Here is a 21,409-nt window from a genome sequence, read left to right as displayed (position 1 = left end):
GAATTGAGTTCAATTCTATATTGGAATTTCTTTACCCTTGTTGCAATAGTTTTTTGAATAAAATCTTTATCTCTTCAATGTCCAGGTATTATTACTAACCTTAAAAACTAAGCCCCCACTCCTTGCCCACCAGTCAAGTTTGGGAGGCTTGAATAGATGAGGGGAATACATGAGGTTGCCATAGTAACCAGGCCTAAGACCAATTACCTAGACCAGGATCGCAGAACTCTAGGAATGTGGAAGCAGTCAGGACCCTTTCTGTGTGAAAGGTCAATGCCCAAGACCAGACATGCCAGCAAATCACTGGAGCAAAGTGATGCACAGCCAGGAGAGAGTATAAAGAGCCTTGAGCCCCCCTTCAAGTGCAGACCATATTTCCAGTCTTGCCCCCCTCTTTTGCAGGGTACTCAGTAAATCTGCCTTTTCTGTTCTCTACTGTCTCTGGTGAATGCTTTCACCCCCTGCACCTATGGGCAAAATCCTGATTTTCTCTGCACCATTTAACATCTGTCCAGCTAGGATTCTCTCTGTAAGAGGAAGCATTCCCATGTCCTTTCCAGGGGCTCCACCCTCTCGCCACCTTCATGTGTTCAACAACCCAGATGCCCTCTGATCCCCATCTTTTTGCAGTTTTTTAAATGGCAGCTTCATTATGTAGGCCCCATTAATTAAATCTTGGCTTTTGATGATTAAGTTGACTTCCAGTCCTCCTCCCAAAGGATGGCGGGCAGGACAGAAAGTTTCAATCCTCTAGCCACAAGGTTGATTCTTCTGGGAAACAACTCCCATCCTTAGGGAAGTTTCAAAATTCACTTCATTAACATATATTCAGATATGACTGACAGGAACCTGTTATGATTAACAAAAGAGATCATTTAACCTCACTCACTCCAGAGCTATTTCAGGAAATGGAGGACAAACACCAAATATTTTAACACCAAATCCCATTGCTCTTATCACTTAAGAAATGTACATATAATACAAACACTCATAGTCTCCAAATAAAAGATTGGCCACCATACTTTGAGCTTTACTTAGCTATTCCTACTATGAAAAACTGTTAAAGAAATTCAGTTTAACCATGGCAGTAAGAGTAATAAAGAAGCAAAAGATGTTAAGAGGATCACAGATTTATTCTCAAAATTGCTAGGATAAATATTAATAAGATTTTCCTGATATATCATTGACAATCAAACTAAGATAGTGTTGGTAATATGGAATTCCTCATAGTTAAAAATGTATATCCCCACAAGGCTCTCAAATTTATAAGTCACTGTTAAAAGCCAACATAAATTCATACTACCTTCCGGTCACTGGGGTATTTACATTTAACTTTGTAATAATTAATGTTTAACTATATTCTGAAGACATGAGTGAGTTAACCTACTTGGGACAGTTGCAATAACCAAAGAGTGGCTACAAACGGTTCATTTAAAACTGATGATAATGATAGCATGCAATCAAGGGGCACCTAGGGACTCCAGACTAGGGCCATTCATGCACACAAACACAAAGAAAGCATACTCTAGTGTGAAAGTGAAAGATCTTTATAGAATTATTATGCATAAAGAGAGAAGAGAAAAAAGGATATTCCTAACAATACTTTCCCAATAAAAGCCCCAAATTACCCATCCCCTCACAGGCAAATGCCCTGCCAAACAGGGTTGGGTCAAAAATAGGGCATCTCCCTCCCTGGTAGCGTAAGGGGTTAAGTTACAGCACTATGAAGCTACCTGCAGCCACTGCAGAGTGAGTTCAATCCCTGGCCAGGGAGGTGACCCACATGGCACAACAGACCTCTCCTGCCTCTCCTGCTATTCCCCTCAGCAGTGTACCTTGCTAGATCTACCTGTTCTGCTGCCCAGTCTGTCTCTGATGAATCCTCTGGCACCCCACCATCCCTGCACCTCTGGCCTACACATCAGCTCTTGTATGCATACATAAATAAATCTTTGAAAAAAAAAATAGGGCTTCTAAGGCCCAAAAGCGTAAGTTTAAGGTAGTTAAAGGCCCACAAGTTTAAGGCAGCTCCTAGTAGGGAATGATAAGAAAGGGGTAAGGCAGATCTGGGACAAAAAGAAGCAAAATCAAAGTACAAATCAAAATAACAGTTGCCATTGTCAGCCTCCCCTCATGTCTCTCACACACTTGTCTCCTTCAAATATCTCTTTCAAGTCTCTACTCCACATATTTCCTCTAAGTCCTCTCCTACCCCAGCAGTACCAGAGTATAAGTCAGGCTACTGACTGTCCAGTTGGGGCACCACAGCCCCACTGCCCCCTGAGCAGCAAGGACTCTTGAGTGTGACAGGACAAGGGCGACAGGAGCAGGGCCATTTCCCGGACATGGACTATGAAGGCAGGGCCGCCAGGAGAGAAGGTGCAGAAGTGAGAGAGTGCTGGAGAAGAAGAGACACCAGAGGCTGCCTGTGTTCAGTTATGAGCCAACCATGGCTGCTTAACCCCACCCCTCGGGCCCCATAGCTCCCCTGATCAGGAAGTCTGGTTCATGGTTATGCTGGGACTTGTAATCCAAGGTGGCTGAATGTAAAGGTATAGGGGGAAGTGGCATCAACCTCCCCCTTCACAGAGGTATAGTTTATAACAATTACATCTACATTTGAATCTTGGCTTTTTAAGTGCTTTTCCGTGGGTTATCAATATTGTATCTTACATAGTCACATAAAAGAAATCAATCAAAATGTTTGTAGAGTTTAGGCATTAAACTTTTTGCTTTGTGAACGCATCCTTTCATTTTGGCCTGCAGATCCTCATATCCAGTCCTAATCTCCTACCTCACAGACAGCTGTATATGGAGCCCAGCACGTCCCATGCTCCCTCCTTGATGCTGTCATAACTTGGCCATTTGCCTTGTCCACTCAGCAGCTCTTAGCATTTCCAAGAAAAAGACTTCCCCCTTATTCCTCCTTCATGGAGCTTCTGCTATTCAGTTAACCACCATCAGGGGTAGTATATGGAGTGGGATTGAGGACACAGCATGTCATAATCCACACACTGTTGTACATTTTCAGTGATAGGCTTATATTTAGCCAGAAACTGGCAAATCAGATTAGGAAACACATTATTTGAACTTGTTAAAAAAAATTCATTAAAATAAATTTAGAGCTGTAATTAGTTATAACAGGTAAGAAAGTCTCTAAGCAATTTATACAAAATCAAAGGCACTTTTAGTCAGCAGAGTGGAACAAGATTGTTAACAAGAGAAAAGAAACATTTCAGGTAAACTCACTTTCCTTTAGCGGAGTGGTGTCTTATTATAATTTTAATTTTGGGCCTTCCTAGTGGTGCAAGGGGTTAAGTCTCAGCATTGTGAAGCTACTGGCAACCACTGAAGCAACAAGTTCAATCTCCAGCCAGGGAGCTAACCCACATGGCACAGCAGACCTCTCCTGTCATTCCTGCTGATCCCCTCAGCAGTGTATTTCAGTCAGTCTGCCTGTTCTGTTCCCTGCTCTGTCTCTGGGGAATCCTCTCACAGCTGCCCCCTACCACCCCGCACCTCTGGCCTACACCCCAGCTCTTGTATGCATAAATAAATAAAATAAATCTTTAAAAATTAATTAAGTAATTAATTAATTTATGAGTAATGACCAGGAGTCTCTAGATTGATTGGTTTAAACTTCCATTTTTGGGAGAGGCTGAAACTGTAATTGGGTTGGTACTAGATCTGGCTGAGGCTCATCATAAAAGAATTCATTTTGGGCCTGTTGTTCCTTTTACTAACAAACAAAAATTCAATTCAAATGTCTTGTATTAAATTAATTAAACAAGGAAGTCATTTGACATGGGTGGTTCTAAGTCCTTGGTGGCATATATAAACAAACTTAAACACAAGACAGTAAGTGCCTCAAGATTAAGAAATCAAAACCTCAGGACAAGCAATCACAAACACTCTACTAGAATTTTTTTTAAGATTTATTTTTTACTTATTTATGCATACAAGAACTGGGGTGCAGGGTGTAGAGATGGGGGGTGAGAAGATTCACCAGAGACAGAGTGGGGAGCATAACAGGCAGATCTACTGAAATATACTGCTGAGGGGATCAGCAGGTGGGACAGGAGAGGTCTGCTACGCCATGTGGGAGGAAAAGGTAATAATTTTGGTCTTTTAAGTTTCTGACTACTTCATAAATACACTATTAATTTGGTACTCTTATGACTATCTAGTTGTCAATAATACTGTCATTTAATCTTAGTGTTTCAATTCCCTTTGTTTTAGGTTGATGATTTGCTTAATTCAGCTGAAATTATCGAAGCTAGTTTGTGTATTACTTATATAACAAGTGGGTGCATTAAAGGTCAAAGAAAGAAGGCAATCCATTCAATTACAGGTACAAGGCAATCCATTCAATTTATTGTACTATTACAAAGTCATTTAGATAAGTAAAGTAGGTCTAATGCAAGTAACAGCTAAGGTGGTCAAAGAATAAGTAGGTGCTAAGAAACTAGCTAAGGGCAACTATTTAAGCTTAGTGTTAAACTTGATGGAAAATGGAATTATGACGTGTTAAAGATTATGGCAGTGTATCAAGGTAAAAATCTATTCCCTATCTTGTACTTGTACAGGAATCTTGACTAGCACAATAAAGGCATTCAAAAGTTTTTTTTAAGGGAAGGATCATTTTTATCTTAGTAAAACTGAAATCCGACTAATGAAAAACAAAGTGTTAACTCATGGTTCTGCGGAATTTCTATGGGGAACTAAAGTGCCATGCAGGTTGACAGATTACTGATGAATTATCTTGTATAGGTGAAAAACTTAGAGAATCTAGGAAATTGGTCTTCAGTTTTTGTCTTCATATACCTCCTAAAATAATTTTGAAAACTCCTATGTCCCCATCAACATTTTAAAGTTAATATCTAAAATTTTCTATCAGAAATCTAAAAGGTTAAAGGATGTAATTTTCAGCACACTTTAACTATGGCATTTAAAAATTGAAAGTAATACAGCACATTTAAAAATATAAGGAGATAATTTAAATACCATATAGATTCGATACCTTCATTATCCATTTAAAATGCATGCACAAGATTTACTTCAGTAGTCAGAAATTCACATTGTTTCTTACTCTTTTTGAATTCATTTCCATTTAATTTCCACTATAGAGCTGTCTTTGGGGATAAATTATCCTTGAAATAACTACTGACTTTCAACTGTCAAAAAATTGCAATTGTATACATTTCTAAAAATTTATAATTGGTTAATTGTCTCTTTCCATTCGGACTTCCCTCTTTCACACTTCCCTTTTTTGTTGGCTATTTTGGGGGTTACTGTTGGCATTTTTGGGGAACCACCTAAAAGGAAGTTGGAGACTCAAAGACAAATTTGGTGTGTGTTTATTGGGTTACATATTTATGAAATTGACAGACACTTCTGCATATTTTTAAGTAACAACCATCTCAGCATAGGAGTGACACCTATACAAGTAAGTCAGCTCACCCGAAATCTTGACACGAAGCTGCAGGGTTAGAGGTTGAAGGTTGATATGAATGTGTCCTATAGAACAGGCACTAGAAGCAGAGAGGTGGTAGAGAAGAAACAAAGCTTATTTGGAGATGGAAGCTATTCTATGGGAAATTGTCAGCGAATGATTTACTTTTTACAAACTTCTGGTCAAAATAGAAGTTCTCAAATTTCAGAAATATTCTTGATGGTGCAGTGCATATAATTTTGTTTTTTCCCTTTTTGATAGACTTTACACAAAATAGAATTTGGCAGTCACAGATCTATAGCAATACCACAAACAGTATTTATATGTGTGAGTAAAGTCACATGCTTCTACACTATCAATAATAACTAACTATTGATCAAGGGGAAATAATACTAAGTCATAATCTTATTCTTTCCTTAAAATTGACATCTTGGAATTATTATTATATAAATATGCTATCAAAGTGTATGAAGGCAAACAATTTTTTGAAGTAAGTTAGAGATGCGTCAGGCATTATTATGGTCTGAGTGTGTCTCCCCAAAATTCATATGCTGAAATCTTAACGCTCAATGTGATGGTATCAGGAGATGAGGTCGTTGGGAGGTGCTTAGGTCCTGAAGGTGGAACCTTAAGAATGGGTTGAGCCTCCCCTGGTGGAGCAGGTGGTTGAGCGCCACGCTGTGAGGCTGTCCACAGCCTCTGCAGTGCCGGTTCAATCCCAGCCGTTAGGCCAGGGTCCCACATAGCTGGCAGACCTCTCCTATCTCATCCGCTGCTCCCCTCAGCAGTGTATTTTGTCAGTCTACCTGTTCTGTTCCCTGCTCTGTCTCTGGTGAGTCCTCTCACCCTTCTGTGAATCTGGCCTGTACCCCGATTCTTGTATAAATAAATAAATCTTTAAAAAAAAGAATGGGTTAAGTATTCTTATAAAAGAGACCCCACAGAATTCCCTTCCCACAATTGCACCTTATGTCCATTACCTTTTCTCACGTACATTTGCAAGATTGTTGAGTGTGGTGAAAATTGCCAGCATTCCCCCAGTATCTTTTTCCTGTTTCTTTGCAGTGAGACTGATCTATCTGGGTTGAGTACAAAGTGCTTAGTTTAAGACATTTCTCAGCTTATCTACACAACTATGGATATATGACTAAGTTTCAGCTAAGGGATATGTGTGATAAAGAAAAATGCAGCTTCTGGGTCAACTTTTTGAAAACAAAGCTTGCTGTTGCAGACATTTTCTTTCTCCTTTCTATAGGTTGGAATCCAATCTGGACTTTTTGGTATTCTTTGCTCCATCCACCAAACCATGTGTTCTGTCCACCCAGCAGAAAAGATACCTTTTTCTTGATACAAAATACACTTTCCCTTAGCCATGGTCCCATGGAGCTGCCTCCTTCATAATAGGGTGTTGTTTTTTAATTTATCTGTGTACTCTTTTTCTTGCAAAGTTACCTTCCATTTGATGTGAAATGCATGTCTGAAGAAGACATCCTTTAACATTTGCAAAGAGGCATTTTATAGCCTGCAAAACTATAAAATTTGCATAGGGGCAAAGAGACGGACTGGCAGTAAGTCAACTTTAACCACATAGATGAGGATCTCTTAGAGAATGACAGTGCAAAAGTTGGAATGTGCCTGGTTCTTTGAAACACTGTGGAGCAGAGCAACCCTGGAGACAAGACCACCTACCTCCAGACCACTATACGAGAGAGAAATAAATTTTTATCCTATTTAATCCATTGCATGTTTAGGTCCCCCTTCCCCGTCCATCTCCCCCCTTGTTATAACTAAGCAGATTAGTTGCAATATTTACATTTTGGTCCTTTAACCACAAAGTGGTCTTCTGTGCTTTATCCTTAGGCTGGTTGTAAAAGCTGAAACAGTGCTTACATTTTTTTGACTACATGATTGCTGCTTAACATAGGGTGGAACTGTTAGCCAGGATTCTATATATATGTATATATTTTTTTAATCAGTGAATGTCACAAGTGCCTAAGTCACTTGAAAAATAGTTATAGTATCAAGATCAAATGGATTCTTCATTATTATATTCCATCATTTTCATTTCTCAAAAGACAAAATTCTCCTCCCTTGGATTTTTTTTTTAAACCTTGTTTACTATTACTATGTCAATCAATCAAATAAATTTTCCTCCTATCAATATTTCCTCCCTCCCTCCCTCCTCTTCCCTTCCATTGCTCTCTGTCTTCCCTTCTCTCGCTTAACTTGGAGAAAACTCTCCTCTATTATTGTTTTGGTAATTTCCTGTAAAAGATGTCCTTCGAGCTTCCTTTCTGAGAATACTTTCTATTAAGTTGAATGCTATTCCTCCTGGTTTGATTTTCTTGATTTCTTTCTTTCTTTCTTTCTTTTTTTTTTTAAAGAGGCATGTATTATTTATTTATTTGTTTGTTTGTTTGTTTATACATGCACTGGGTACAGTCAGAAGCACGGGAGCAGAGCAGGCAGAAGGACCGAAGTACACTGCTGAGGGGAGCAGCGGGCGGCAGGAGAGGTCTGCGCGTCATGTGGGACCCTCCTCCAGTGGCCGGGGAGCAGCCGGGGATCGAACCGGCGCCGCAGAGGCCGCGGGCAGGTTCACAACCCAGCGCTCAACTGCTGCACCACCGGGGAGGCCCTTGATTTCTTTCTTTTTCACTATCAGATCTTTTTGGTTATTTCCCTATCTTTGTATTCTATTTTTTCATTTTAGAAATGATTTTTAATCTCTAAGAGTACTTGTTCTGATCATTTATTTCTTTTTCTTTTACTTTTTAACATCTATTTTTTATTTTATGAAATGTTACTGAGGTTCTGTGTACATGTTAATTAGAGCATTTATACTAAACCTGACACCACATTGCAATTATCTGCAGAGTCTTAAAAAGTGCTGACACATGGGGTCCCATAATCGAAGATTCTCAATTTATTGGTCTGGGGTCAGCCTGGGTATCAAGACTTCTTTTTTCTTTTTTTTTAACCCCCAGGTAATTCATCTATTCAACAAGTTTGGAAAACACTGTTTCAGACTGCACCTCCCCTGAAAGTTTTATTCTTCTACCTAAATTATCTGATTCTTTCATGGCCCACTTTTTGTTATCTTGTTATCTTGTTTCTCTTAGTCTGTCTTTTATAATGCTAATTCTGACAAGCCTTGGCATAGGAGGTTGGCCATCATATTTAAGAGAGGACAATAGATGAAGTGGCTTGGGTTTCTTCTCCTTCTTATAAGTTGGATCATTTTTTGCCCTCATTTCTCACTTGAGAGGGATTTCTGACTCTGTGTTCAGGTTGGGCCTGGGCTGGGAGGAATGCTTGAGTTGATTTCGCCTCTGGTGAGAGGGCAAGATGAAGATGTCAAAATGTGGCATCAGGAATGCCAGACAGGGGCATTACTCTGAGGGAACCAACATAGAAGCTCTGCTTTTCCGATTGTTCACTCAGTTTTTAGGAAAACATGCCTGACAGTGAATGCAGATTCCCTGTACTCTGTGTTGAGGGAGTAAAAGTGGTAGCAGGTGCTACCACACTTTAAACTGAATTATAATCAATTTTCCTCTTGTCAGCCTGGCTTCTACTTCTCTTGACGTTCATGCAGACTCTGTGGTCAGAACTTTATAAACCCAAAGAATTTCCTTGAGCAGATTGGTTTCTATTTCCGCTGAATCACTTGGGGAATTTTTTTCACTAATATGGATGCTTAGGCCTCACTCCCTTACTAGATCAGAAATTCCAAGGAAAATCCTAGTGCAATTATCTAGCATTAACTTAAGGATTATTGTTTGGAAACCAATAACGAAGACTAACTTTTAAGAGTACAGCAGGGAACCAGCTTGAAACTCACTTGAACTCGCATGCAGATTCATTATTCCATAAAGATATCTCATTTGGATTGTAAGTCAAGAATAAGCCAGCCAGTTCCTTTTCTTAATTCTTATTTTTTCCATGTAACAGAAATCTAACTCATAATCATGGGTCTTTGAGAGTGGCATTAAATGCTTTATCCTTTCTCAGATAGTTCTGGATATTTGCATCAAGCATGGATCCAGAAATTATGAAGTTTTCTCATTGTAACTACTTTCAGCATTTTCTAGATACTGGAAGGTCAAATATTACAATTAGAGAGTTATTAGAAAAAGAGTTCCTAGCCTACCACTAGGGAAGCTCTTGGCTCTGAAATATATATTTATGCTATAATTGCAGGATTTAAACATGATTTAAAAATATGTCCCCGACTTTTTTTTTTTTAATCCCCCTAGCCCATTTCACCACATGGGGAAAAATACCCACATATTAGAAAACAATCAAACTCTTGCTGAAACCATAAACCACAGTTTGGTTTTCCTGAGAAACTGAAAAATCTTATCTTTACCATTAAAATTAGAATATTTCAGAATGAAATCAAAATACCACATGTATTGCAGAGATACACCACTTAACCAAGACTGTAAGATCACAGAAATGGACTTTATTGGCTTCGGAGAGGGGAGGGGAGGGGAGGAAAGGGGAGGGGAGGAGAGGGGAGGGGAGGAGAGGGGAGGGGGGGAGGGGAGGGGGGAGAGGGGAGGAGGGGAGGGGGGGGAGGGAGGAGGGGGGGGAGGGGAGGGGGAGGGGAGGGGAGAGAAGAGGAGAGGAAAGGAAATGTTCACCTCATCTTTTATTTCCTTTCAAAAACTAAATTAAATGTGAAAAAGCAGAACCTTAAACATGCTATCCATCTCTACTCAGCATGTTGAACAGATCTTATTTACAACTTTCACTACTTTTTTTTTTAACCCTGAATTAAGATCTGATGACACATTCTACCTTCCTGCCGTTCTTTATTGAAACAGAAGGCTGGGGGTTGGCATTTGGGTAAAGCTCCCATTTATTCATGTACTGATGTCCTTTCTTGTTGCACATACCATGGGTGCTGTCAGTACCAATCCCAGCACACACTTTCTAGTTCATATCACGGTTCACAGGTAGGATGCCTTTGAATCATCCTTCATCCAGAGAAGTTAAACTTGCACACAAGGAAAAGGGGGAACTATAAGATTTGACTGCAATTTCCTCACTAAGGGATAATTTATATATGTTACAAGAGTCTTGAACAAATGTAGGAGGGGGTTTGCATGCATTATCTTATGTGACAAGACATTTTCATACAAATTGCTTTGTAAAATTTCTAGTAAAGAACATAGGGAATATGTCTGTTGGTGCCCCAAATGGGAAAGAAAAGTAATTGGTGTTAATCTTTGCCAGTCATCTCAGATACAAAAGGGAGACAGGTCATTAAACAGGAGAAAATCTAACTTAAGTTCATGAAGTTTGACACAAATTTTTTTGTCAAAAGAAAGGGCAACTCTTCTGTCAGAAACTTGAACAGTTCAAATAAAGGGACCCTATAGCAGACACTAGAGAAAATGAGGTGGGTAAAAAACTAATTGTGAACTTAAAATTATTTTGAGTAGGGGCCTCCCCGGTGGCGCAGTGGTTGAGCGCTGGGTTGCGAAGCTGCGCGCGGCCTCTGCGGCGCCGGTTCGATCCCCGGCTGCTCCCCTGCCACCGGAGGAGGGTCCCACATGGCGCGCAGACCTCTCCTGCCGCCCGCTGCTCCCCTCAGCAGTGTACTTCGGTCCTTCTGCCTGCTCTGCTCCCCGCTCTGGCTCTCGTGAATTCTCTCGCCCTCCCGCGCTTCTGACTGTACCCAGTGCATGTATAAACAAAACAAACAAATAAATAAAGCATGCCTCTATATAAAAAAAAAAAAAAAAAATTATTTTGAGTAGAATACACAGGATACCATGAAGAACACCTCTGCAAATACCTATCTCTTAAAGTTCTGGTTCTTTCACCTAGCTATTGACTTGTTGAATCTGTCAAGAAGACTCTCTAGATTAATCTTGTCCATAACTTCTCCTAAGTAGAACACCAAGATTTTAAATGATAAAGGGAAAACATGGTCAAGTACATATCCTTCACCTGAATATCAGACAATTGCCAAGAACTGATTCAAATTGTGCACAGATGTAAAGTTGCATATTTGCTTGTAAGCAAGTTCACACACATCTATAATCCTGTATTTACTTACAGTGGGCATCTGTTCTGATTGGTTGGTGTCTGTGCCTTATCAGTTAAATATTTTGGATACTGAACCTGGCCACTTCACCAAATGACAGTGCTCTTTAAATTTTTATGCTATTTATGTTATGCTATTATCTACTAGTGTCATTTGGTAGCGGGTTGTTGCCAAAGGTTGCTCTGTTTTGTTACTGAGCAAAATGTATATTATTAATATCTGTGGCTAATTTTCCCAGCCTGTTAGCAATAGTACTACTTGTCCCTACTTTGCTTTGAAGTGTGCAGTATTAAATAAAGTCTTGATAGTTGGGGAGAAGTGATACAATTTATCAACATTATATTGGAAATACAGTTTTTTGATTGTTTTGGAAAAACTAAATTGCTTTACTGAGAGAAAATGTACCTTTTTGGGAAATGGAGCAGAAGCACAAAAATTTCATATTATTTGACAAAATTTCAAATTTATTGGGGGGTGGGGTAAGTGGATTGACAGTAGAATCATATACAAGAGTTAGATATTATAATGGCATTTTCTATCTGTACTTTTCTTTTTCAGTTCCTTGTATAAAACCATTCCACTCCATATTCATTTTTCCCTGACCAGAAAGAGTCATATTTAGATTTCACAGTAGGGATATGCTATTCATCTTTCTTTATTAAATTATTCTGTGTTGTAGAGTTTGTTATTCTTTGCCATCTTAACTTGATGCTTCCATAAGTAACTACTGGGTCATTTTTGTGACTTGGGGGATAAGGTACACTAGTATTAATTAAAATGCAAAATAATAGATATTTAAAAAATGAAAATATTTTCTAAGATAAGCTTACAAATGCAGGTTTTTTTTTTCGAGAACTCAAAGCAACAATTATTAAAGACATAATAGAATTTCTTTGAGGCTAATATTTAATCTGAAAACAATGTTTTAAATAACAATCTCAATTTTGTGAGATGCATGTGAATAGTTTCCTTCCATTTTTTACTTTCATAAGGACAGATTGCCTGTGAACCATTGTAGATCAGCCAGAGGTCTCAAATAAAAATCTGTTCATGCTCAAAAGGAACTACACTGGTTTACATTCCCAAAAGGATTAACCAGTATTAATAATGTTTATAATAACCAGGGTGTGGAAATTTATTTATATAATCTGAATATTTTGATTAGTGTTTGAAATGATATGTCTTTAAAGTAGATGTCTTTATAATCAAAATGAGGTTCTTACAGAAAACCCATAGTTGAGTCTTGGTTTTTTAATCTAATCTAACAATCTGTCCTCGATGGTGTTTAAGCCATTAAACCATATTTAAAGTATTGATATGGCTAAGTTAAGATCTGATATCTTGCTAATAAATTGTCTGTTCTTTTTTTCTATTTTATTTCTTTTTCCTCTTGTGCTCATTAGATTAGTAGAACTCCTTTTATATTCCCTCTTTATCTACACTAAGTATGTTCCTAAGCTTGTTTGTGAGCATCAAACACAAGTCTGTGAAGAAGAGCCACAATGGGTGGATTTCTCTGTATCTGCAATTTACATGGGTTTTGTAATATCATGCTAGCCAATAGACAGTACTTTGTTAGAAATTGCTTATGAATTCTCCTTACCTACTTATATGGCAGTCACATATTCCTTTTGTGCTCTGCCCAGTAGAGTCGGTCTTTGGATTCTGTCTTCTTTTTCATTTTCCTATCTTTCTTTTTTTTAAAAAAAAGATTTATTTTATTTATTCATACAAGCATTGGGTACAGTCAGAAGCGTGGGAGGGTGAGGGAATTCACCAGAGCCAGAGTGGGGAACAGAACAGGCAGACTAACTAAGTACACTGCTGAGGGGAGCAGCGGGTGGCAGGAGAGGTCTATGTGCCATGTGGGACCCTCGCCCAGTGGCCTAGGATCGAAATGGCGCTGCAGAGGCTGTGGGCAGCTTCGCAACCCAGTGCTCAACCGCTGCACCACCAGGGACACCCTGGATTTTCCTATCTTTCCTTAGGACAATTGGTTGTTCTGAGACTGTAGTTTTAGAAAAATTATAATTTTGAAACATTTCCAGCTTTGGGGGGGTGAATGTTATGGAGATAAAGAGTGATGCCCTGTCTATCTTTCAACATCCAAATCTGAAGTACAATAATAAAGATATTTTGTATAGAGAAATGAGTATCCCAAACAGAAAAGGATTTAATAATTTAGATTTTTTCATTGATGAGAAGTAAAGGATCTACTTAAAGAGTGCCAACTTTATGAAAGTGCTATAAATTTAATTTTAAATAAATTTCTGAAGAAAAATTTACTTATGAATTATATTATTTTAAGTTTAGAGTTCTATAAACTATTAGTATTTTTATTAATATTTAATTTTTTAAAAGCAAATATCCAATCTCTGATGTTCATAATCTGGTTGATTTGATTACAGTATTTGTATGTGTATTAATGTGAGGTTTTCAAATAAATATCTGTAAATTACACACTAATAGTAATCATTAACATAAATTTTAGGGAAAGATATGTAAAAAAATCCTGAAATAATAAGAAATTTCTTTTCAGCATTGCTACAGCTACTTTATTAAATGTAATTTTTTCCATTATAGGATATTGTAACACTTTTTATGTGAATAACTATCTAAAACCTTTCTATTAATAAATTAATTAAATAAATGAATGTTTCATAGTGGTACATAATTTTTGAAGTCTAGTCTATTTAACATTTCTTCTGTGTTATATGATAGATCAATGAAGATTCTATACCTAAACACAACTGTACATATTTTGGGTAAAAGAACTTTTTTAAAAAATAATCCTTTTACATGCTAATACACATTAAAAATAACATGAACTATAATGTCAAGTGTATCCAAACTTTAGTGATTGCCAAACATTTTTGGAATTGCTAATTTCTAAATTAAATTAAATTAAATTATTAAATAGAAAAATGTCAAAGGATAGCCACTGAGTGCCAGGCTGTTTTTTAGATCCTGGAGATCTTTGTGAATAAAATAATCATTATTTTTGCTCTCATGGAACAAATATATATTTTAAAACAGATTCTATTTCTTAAAAGAAAGGTAGAGAATCATTATTTAGAATATTTTTATATACTTTGTCATAGAAATTAAAATAAATATCTTTAATATGTATATAAAATATAAGAAAACTTTAACAGAAAACAGTTTGTATGAGTACCAATAGGTTAATAGTACATGAATAATTAATTTGAATTTTCAAGACAAATAGCAAACACTAATAATAAATGACCAAAGGTTAGAAATAGATAAATCATATATTGTAAAATAGCAACCAGCAAACATATTATAACAAAACTGCTGTTTCCAGTAATCAAAACAATATTTTAGTGCCACTGAATAGCTATGAACTTGCCCATATTAAATAATATACAAACAAAACAAGTGAGTATAATACCTAAGAATAGCCAAAACTACATCTATCTGCTCACTGAGTAATACTACTATTGGGAACTTTTTTCCTAAGGAAATAATCTAACAGAACTATAAAACTATGTTCATGATCAAATATATGTTCACAGTGACTTCATTTATAGTGTTAAACATTGGAAACAACTTCATTACCATGGTAGGCAATGGTAAATATTGTTATGCTAATTTGGTGGGTAATTATAATTTCTATTATGCACCTAACCTAGACAGTTTAGACTTTCTGAAAATAATGATAAAAATGAGGCTACTTAGGTATGCTGCAGGGGGTTTATAAACTCCTGTAATTATTAGAAGAAAAACTTCATGGTTGTGTAGAGATGGTCGTTATTATATGATTAATTTGGGAGGGCTATCCTTAAGGGTTGGTGGCCTGATAAACCAGCTGCCCCTAAATTGTCACCTAAATGTAATTTAACATGGAAACAATGATTTACTGTGCTAGAATAAAGATTTAAAGCAATCTATAAACATTTTGCATATATCTACATAACCTACAAATAACCTATTATGTAATTAATAAAATGACTATGAAACAGTCAAGAAGCAAGATGATGAGTAACATATTAAAAGGGTGTCATAACCAGGGAGGTACAAAATTCAATTAATGCTAATTGAAGACAATTGGGATGCTAATATGGGAGATACTGAATTCCATCTACCTAAATCAGTCAATAAAAACCTGAAAAAAATTTGCATAAAGGTGAAATTCAAAATATATCCAAGGAACATGTTTTGTGGATATAAAATGGCATGAAAGTTAAGAGCATGCTTTTGAGTTCCCCTGTCGATATAGCAAGCAGCACTGGATTGGAAAAAGAAGCACAAATCTGATCTCACAGTCTAGTCTCTAAATTCAGACTAATTACACAGATCCTGTGCTGTGTCTTAGTTTTGAATCATAAGTCAAGGAAACTGGTACTACTGGAGATAGTGTTTTTCACTCTTTATTTAGATAAATGACTTCGCAAACCCAGAAAGTTGTAGAAATAAGTATGGCGATAATGAAGTAAGTCTACAGAAAAGTATTAATACTCTAATAGTCAGTTTATGTGGAATATATTTTAAGTCAATGATAATTTATGCTTCTTATATGCAATTTTGAAATGTCCCAGAGATGGCATGTTAGAAAATGTCTGACATGTTAGAGGATCTAATTATTTGCCTTGTACTTTTAATTAGAAATGCCTGATTGGTACTTGTGACTTAAATTTGACATGCATTAGAGAATGTAATTAACTAAGCTTATAAATAATGTTTGAATGCTTACTAAAGTTGTAAATTCAATTTGCTATATTTTAAAAAGCTGCTCAAGAAGTAATAAAGATTATTTTAGTTTGTAAGCCTTATTAGGGATGTGATGTATTTGAGAAAATAAATAAATATTTGAATTTGTATGCATACTTTAAAATGTTTAAGGGAATTCAGTGAAATGTCATTTGAAAGGATTTAATAATGATATAAGATCATCAAATATATAAAATTATTAGTTAAGATGAATCAAACATAAGTAAAAGTGATTGTGCTTATTTTAATACAAATTATTTATTCATAAATCAACTAGCAAAAATTATAAGTTGAATTTAGAGGCTTAAGAAAAATTCAGTCTTTTAATTAACTACAGTTACAAATTGCATATTTAGACAGCTCTAAGTGGTTCATTTTGCATATAAAAGCCCTCCCTTGGACATTAAAATATTCACCGACATGCTAAGTCCAATGATAATTGTCAATTGAACATGACAACATGACAAATGTATAAGTCACTCTAGAAAAGCCAGTCCATTATACTATTTGCATTTAAATAGTGCATTTAAATTTAAAATTTCTTGCATTTAAAGTAAACAAGTATTAAATTTAAAAGTATCATGTTTATTATGGAAAATTTGTAAGACAAAGAAAAGTATAAAAAGCAAGTAAACATTGGCAGTAAGAGAAGCACTGCTTACATTTTGGATCACTAGTTCTGTCTTTTAATATATTTTTAAGCATTAAATAAATTTGTGACCTACTGTATATATTTTATTTTATTTTATTTTATTATAAAAGATTTATTTATTTTTATACAAGAACCGGGGTACAGGCCAGATGCGCGGGAGGGTGAGAGGATTCACCGGAGACAGAGTGGGAAACAGAATAGGCAGATTGATGAAATACACTGCTGAGGGGAGCAGCAGGCGAGACAGGAGAAGTCTGCTTTGCCATGTGGGATTCTCGCTGGCCGGCTGGAATCGAACCAGCGCTGAGAGGCTGCAGACAGCTTCACAGTGCTGCGCTCAACAGCCTGCGCCACCAGGGAGGTCCTGTATATATTTTATATGTTTTTTGTGTATTGATTTAGGACTTTTAAACTTTTTACTCTTGGAATATTCACAGATTTTTACATATCCAGAAGAGAGAGCAAGGAATTTGAGTGACACTTATGCCATGTAACAGAGGGAGCATGGGATTTGATGGAAGCGAAATCCTGATTTCAATGTGTACTAGCAGGGAGGAATTTAGACAAGTTTCTTAATATGCCCTAGCCTCAGTTTCCATACCTGTGAAGTGGAGATGAGATTATTGCTCCCTAATCTTCTCCTTGGGCTGATGAAATATCTATTGTATATTTGAATTACAAAGGGCAGCACCTGATAGTCAATGGTAATGGTTATTTTTATGTTTAGAATTGTAGAGATTGTTTTCAGAGGTGATTTTTTTTTTTTATTAAATCTATGCTCTTAATCTGAGGCTAGGGGATGTCAGAGATGCGGAAGGATTCTTTGTTCTCCCTGCAGTTTCACATGTAAGGACTCAGAGCTGCTGGGCATGACTACCTGCAGGGTGGGGAGTGTGTTGTAAGAGCTACACAAGGAGTGCACTGGAGAACTCACAGTTAGAAGTTGAAAATCAAGAAAACAGCCAAACTAAAAAATGCTCAGGCAGGAAAATAACACCTGGACGTATATAAAAGTATTTGTTCTAATTTCTTTTATGCATAGTCAGAGACAAATAATTAAAAAGGACAAAAACAGGAACAGGTACTTTGGAAAGCTCAGCAAGCATTTCGGGCCCTGGAGAGTAATAGTTATGAAGAAAAAATACCAAGAGGGTGGCCCTTGATTTTCAATAGGAAAATTGGAGGTTGTATTTGTATGTGTCCAATTAGTGCAGCCAGTCAAATTTTGTCAAATGGAAGAATTCTAAGTCACTTTTTAAAAAGAAATTATGTATGTACCCCTAACAATTGTCCATGTTCTGGCATGGTTGGAAACCACCCCTTTCTTGAATGTGTCTTCTCAGAAAAGAAGCATTTCACTTTATGTGTGGGATATGCTATCTTTTTAAAAGACAATGAGCTTCATAGAAGACCCAGAAATGATCAGAAGTCAGCTTATTCTCAACATAACGTTCTGATTTCCAAGCGTCCGCAGCCACCACCTTTGTTCAGAAATGCTCTTGTGCTTAGCCGAGGCTCCACTCATTCCTGAACCTGACAAGCTCTTTGCTCTTACTTATCATTGTACTGATATCCAGTGTCAGAACATTGTGGATTGTGCTGGAAACACTATGTAATTACATGGGCTTTCTGTGCTCAAAGTTACTTCACCTATTTCATCACTACCTTTCTAAATGGGAAAAAGAAACCCAAGATATAAGACATCAGTAGGAAATTGGCACCGTGGATACTGGAGAACCAATGACACTATATTAAACTTCAAAATGAAAGAAGGATACTGATGGCAAAATTCACTTGCTTCCACTTTCAAAGGTCAACAGGTAACATGCCGGAAACTAGAGTGATTTTTCAAGCGATCTGTAAATACTTCATGGGCTTAGAAATGAATGTGGTAACCTAATCATTTTGGAGACTATAAATTTGCAGCCATCATTGCTCTCTGTCTTCCTCCTTATAGCTGAGAATCTGCACAATGTGTAGACGAAATGGGTTTACAGTTAAAGCAGACCTTCAAGTGAAACTTCTACATTTTTATCTTATTAAATATGTTATGCAATTTTAATATTGCATTACTTAAATATATTTAATATTGCATTTAATACTGCAGATTCAAGGCATTTAAAGAAAGCAGAGTTTTCAATACAAAGATACTCTTCTTTTTGATTTGGAAACAACATTTATCCTCAGAAAGTCCAATAAGTTGTTTATAATCAGTGTTTTATTGCTAGCAGGGACAAGTGTTGAAAGAAAAAAAGGAGGAATGGTCATTAAAAATTTAAAACAATCTCTTTTGCTTTCAAATGACTGTTGAGGTTATTTGATGTCTATGCTTTTGAAACTTCTAAATTCAATGTTTTTTTCCCTATGGACATGAAAAGACTCATTATAGAAATTAGGGAAAAGACAAAAGCACTAAAAAATGTACAAGTGTGCAAGTGATAGGATTTTCTAGTCTTTTATGCAGATAATAAGGGTGCTTTAAAAATGTTGCATGATTAGTAACAACAAAAAGACAAGTTTTTTAAAGGCAAAAATCCTTTGGAAATCAAGAATCCTATCTTAGATCAGTAAAATTTGTTCACTTCATTAGTTAAAAATAGAAAAAAATTATTCTTACTATTGTGACTTTGCTCAACTCTCACCACTTTTGGTGAAGTAGACTCTAAAATAAATGAGTGATTCTAATTTTAAAAGGTATCAATAGACTGGAGCGGTCTACTTAAAGTGATCAAATACTAGTGCTACCACTACTACTACTACTACAACTACTGGCAATGGTAATAGATTTTCATACATTCATTTAAAAAATATGCTCCCTTTTAAAATCTGAGCATTTCTTTGTTTTTGTTTTTATTTTTGAGGAATCAGGTTTGTTTGAGAGCTCAAGCAGTCATCATTGTCTTCCAAAGATGATTAACTCAAGGCCAATTTACCTAATTGATTAAAGCGGAGTGATGAGTTAGGCCACAGGTCTACCTGTGCAAAAGCCAACAACCTTCATGGAGAGAGACGTTCTGTTGCCAGCCTAACACTAGCACCCTAAGCAATGCCATTGGCCACCAAGAAACCTGGGAAAATGAAGGCTTTGTAGACTCCCACCAGCAAAAATGAACATCAGCTCAGGCTTATCCCCAGATGTATTTGTATTATTATGATAATTGGAGATGCACAGAATAGTACACTTGTATTTATGGCTCTAGATCTGCATCTACTAATGTTGTGGCCTTCAGGATGGAGTACCTCTAGAAAGAAAGGTAGTTCCCAGTGTATGCAAACAGTTTTTCTTCCCTTTGCACACGAAGGCAACATTTTGGTTACATGGCATAATGAAGGAATGAAACAAAGAGCAGCAGCAGCTATTTCAACAACAGCAAAGACGTACTAAGGCAAAGAAAGATGCATAGTTAGCAGGACAAAGGATAGTTTAGATCATGGTTGGCAAACTACAGTCTGAAGGCAAACTGCCCAATTTTATAAAATAAAGTTTAAAAAACTTGTGGTAAATATGTATAACATAAAGTTTACCCCTTTAACCATTTTAAGTGTATAAATCAGGGACAATTCACTACATTTACAGTGTTGTGCAAACATTACCATTATCCATTTCCAGTCCATTTTCATCATCCCAAACTGAAACTCTGTACCTATTAAACATTGACTTCCCTTCTTCCCTCCTGGCAGCCTCTAGTAATCACTATTCTGCATTGTGTTCTTATGAATTTATCTATTCCAGATACTCTACACGCAAGCATACAGTACTTGTTCTTTTTCATTTAGCACAATGCTTCTCAGTTCCATCCATGCTGTAGCATGTACAAGTAAAGTTTTTTGGGAATCCAGCCAAGTATACTAGCTTACATATTGTCTATGGGTAATTTCACATTACAATGGCAGAACTGAGTAGTTGCGACAAAGAGTTTGTGGCCAGCAAGAACCAAGTTCTCTACTATCTGACCCTTTGTAGAAGTCAGAAGCCCTAGTTTAGATTAAAGAATCATAAACCCCTCTTTACTTGTGAATCTGTATGAAAGTTTATGTAACATGTGAAGATAAAAAGTATATGATTTTGTTTAAAAGTCTGAAAATCATCTACTTAAACTACTTAGAATAGCTATTTTATTTTATTAGTAATGCTCAGGACTCCTTTGATTATAAATGCCACTAAATTATATATTGACAAATGGAGACTAAACAGAGAAGGATGGTTTTTCTTTGTATCAAAGAAACCAGGAAATGCACATTGTGGTTGTAGATACAGATGAATTGACAGGTAATGCTATTTCCCAGGAGGTCAGGTTTAGATGGCCAGTCCAGGTTAATAAAATGTAATGAACATGGGCAAATACTCCAGAACACCATGCCGAGGTGCCTTGAATATAGCTCTCAATGGGTGTGGTCACTCACCAAACACTACAAAAACAGCATCTGTTCATACACCAAAATAGTATCCTAACAAAATAAAGACATATCCTGGGAAACATTTCCATTTAAAAATATGGTACAAAAGGAGTAG

The 21,409-nt window shown here is 36.6% G+C and overlaps 1 long non-coding RNA gene across 10 annotated transcripts in view; it reads right to left on the bottom strand.

Moving 5' to 3' along the window:
- Window positions 1–21,409, bottom strand: part of LOC119248466 (uncharacterized) — a 495,811-nt gene that overhangs the window by 20,939 nt on the left and 453,463 nt on the right. For 3 of the 10 annotated variants that reach the window (XR_008550758.1, XR_008550756.1, XR_008550759.1), the window contains exon 9: window positions 5,252–5,531. The exons of 1 other annotated variant lie outside the window; for it this stretch is intronic. This is a non-coding gene — a long non-coding RNA (uncharacterized LOC119248466). Of the gene's footprint in view, window positions 1–5,247; window positions 5,532–13,116; window positions 13,207–18,843; window positions 18,862–21,409 lie in introns of those variants that run through there. 6 more of the 10 variants (XR_008550760.1, XR_008550755.1, XR_008550757.1 and 3 more) reach the window with 6 other exon arrangements.

This window comes from Talpa occidentalis, unplaced genomic scaffold (genome assembly GCF_014898055.3).
Source record: "Talpa occidentalis isolate TD23 unplaced genomic scaffold, MPIMG_talOcc4v2.1, whole genome shotgun sequence".
Lineage (NCBI taxonomy): Eukaryota > Metazoa > Chordata > Mammalia > Eulipotyphla > Talpidae > Talpa > Talpa occidentalis.
The sequence above is the reverse complement of the archived record's forward strand: the minus strand, read 5'-3'. Positions and strand labels throughout refer to the sequence as shown.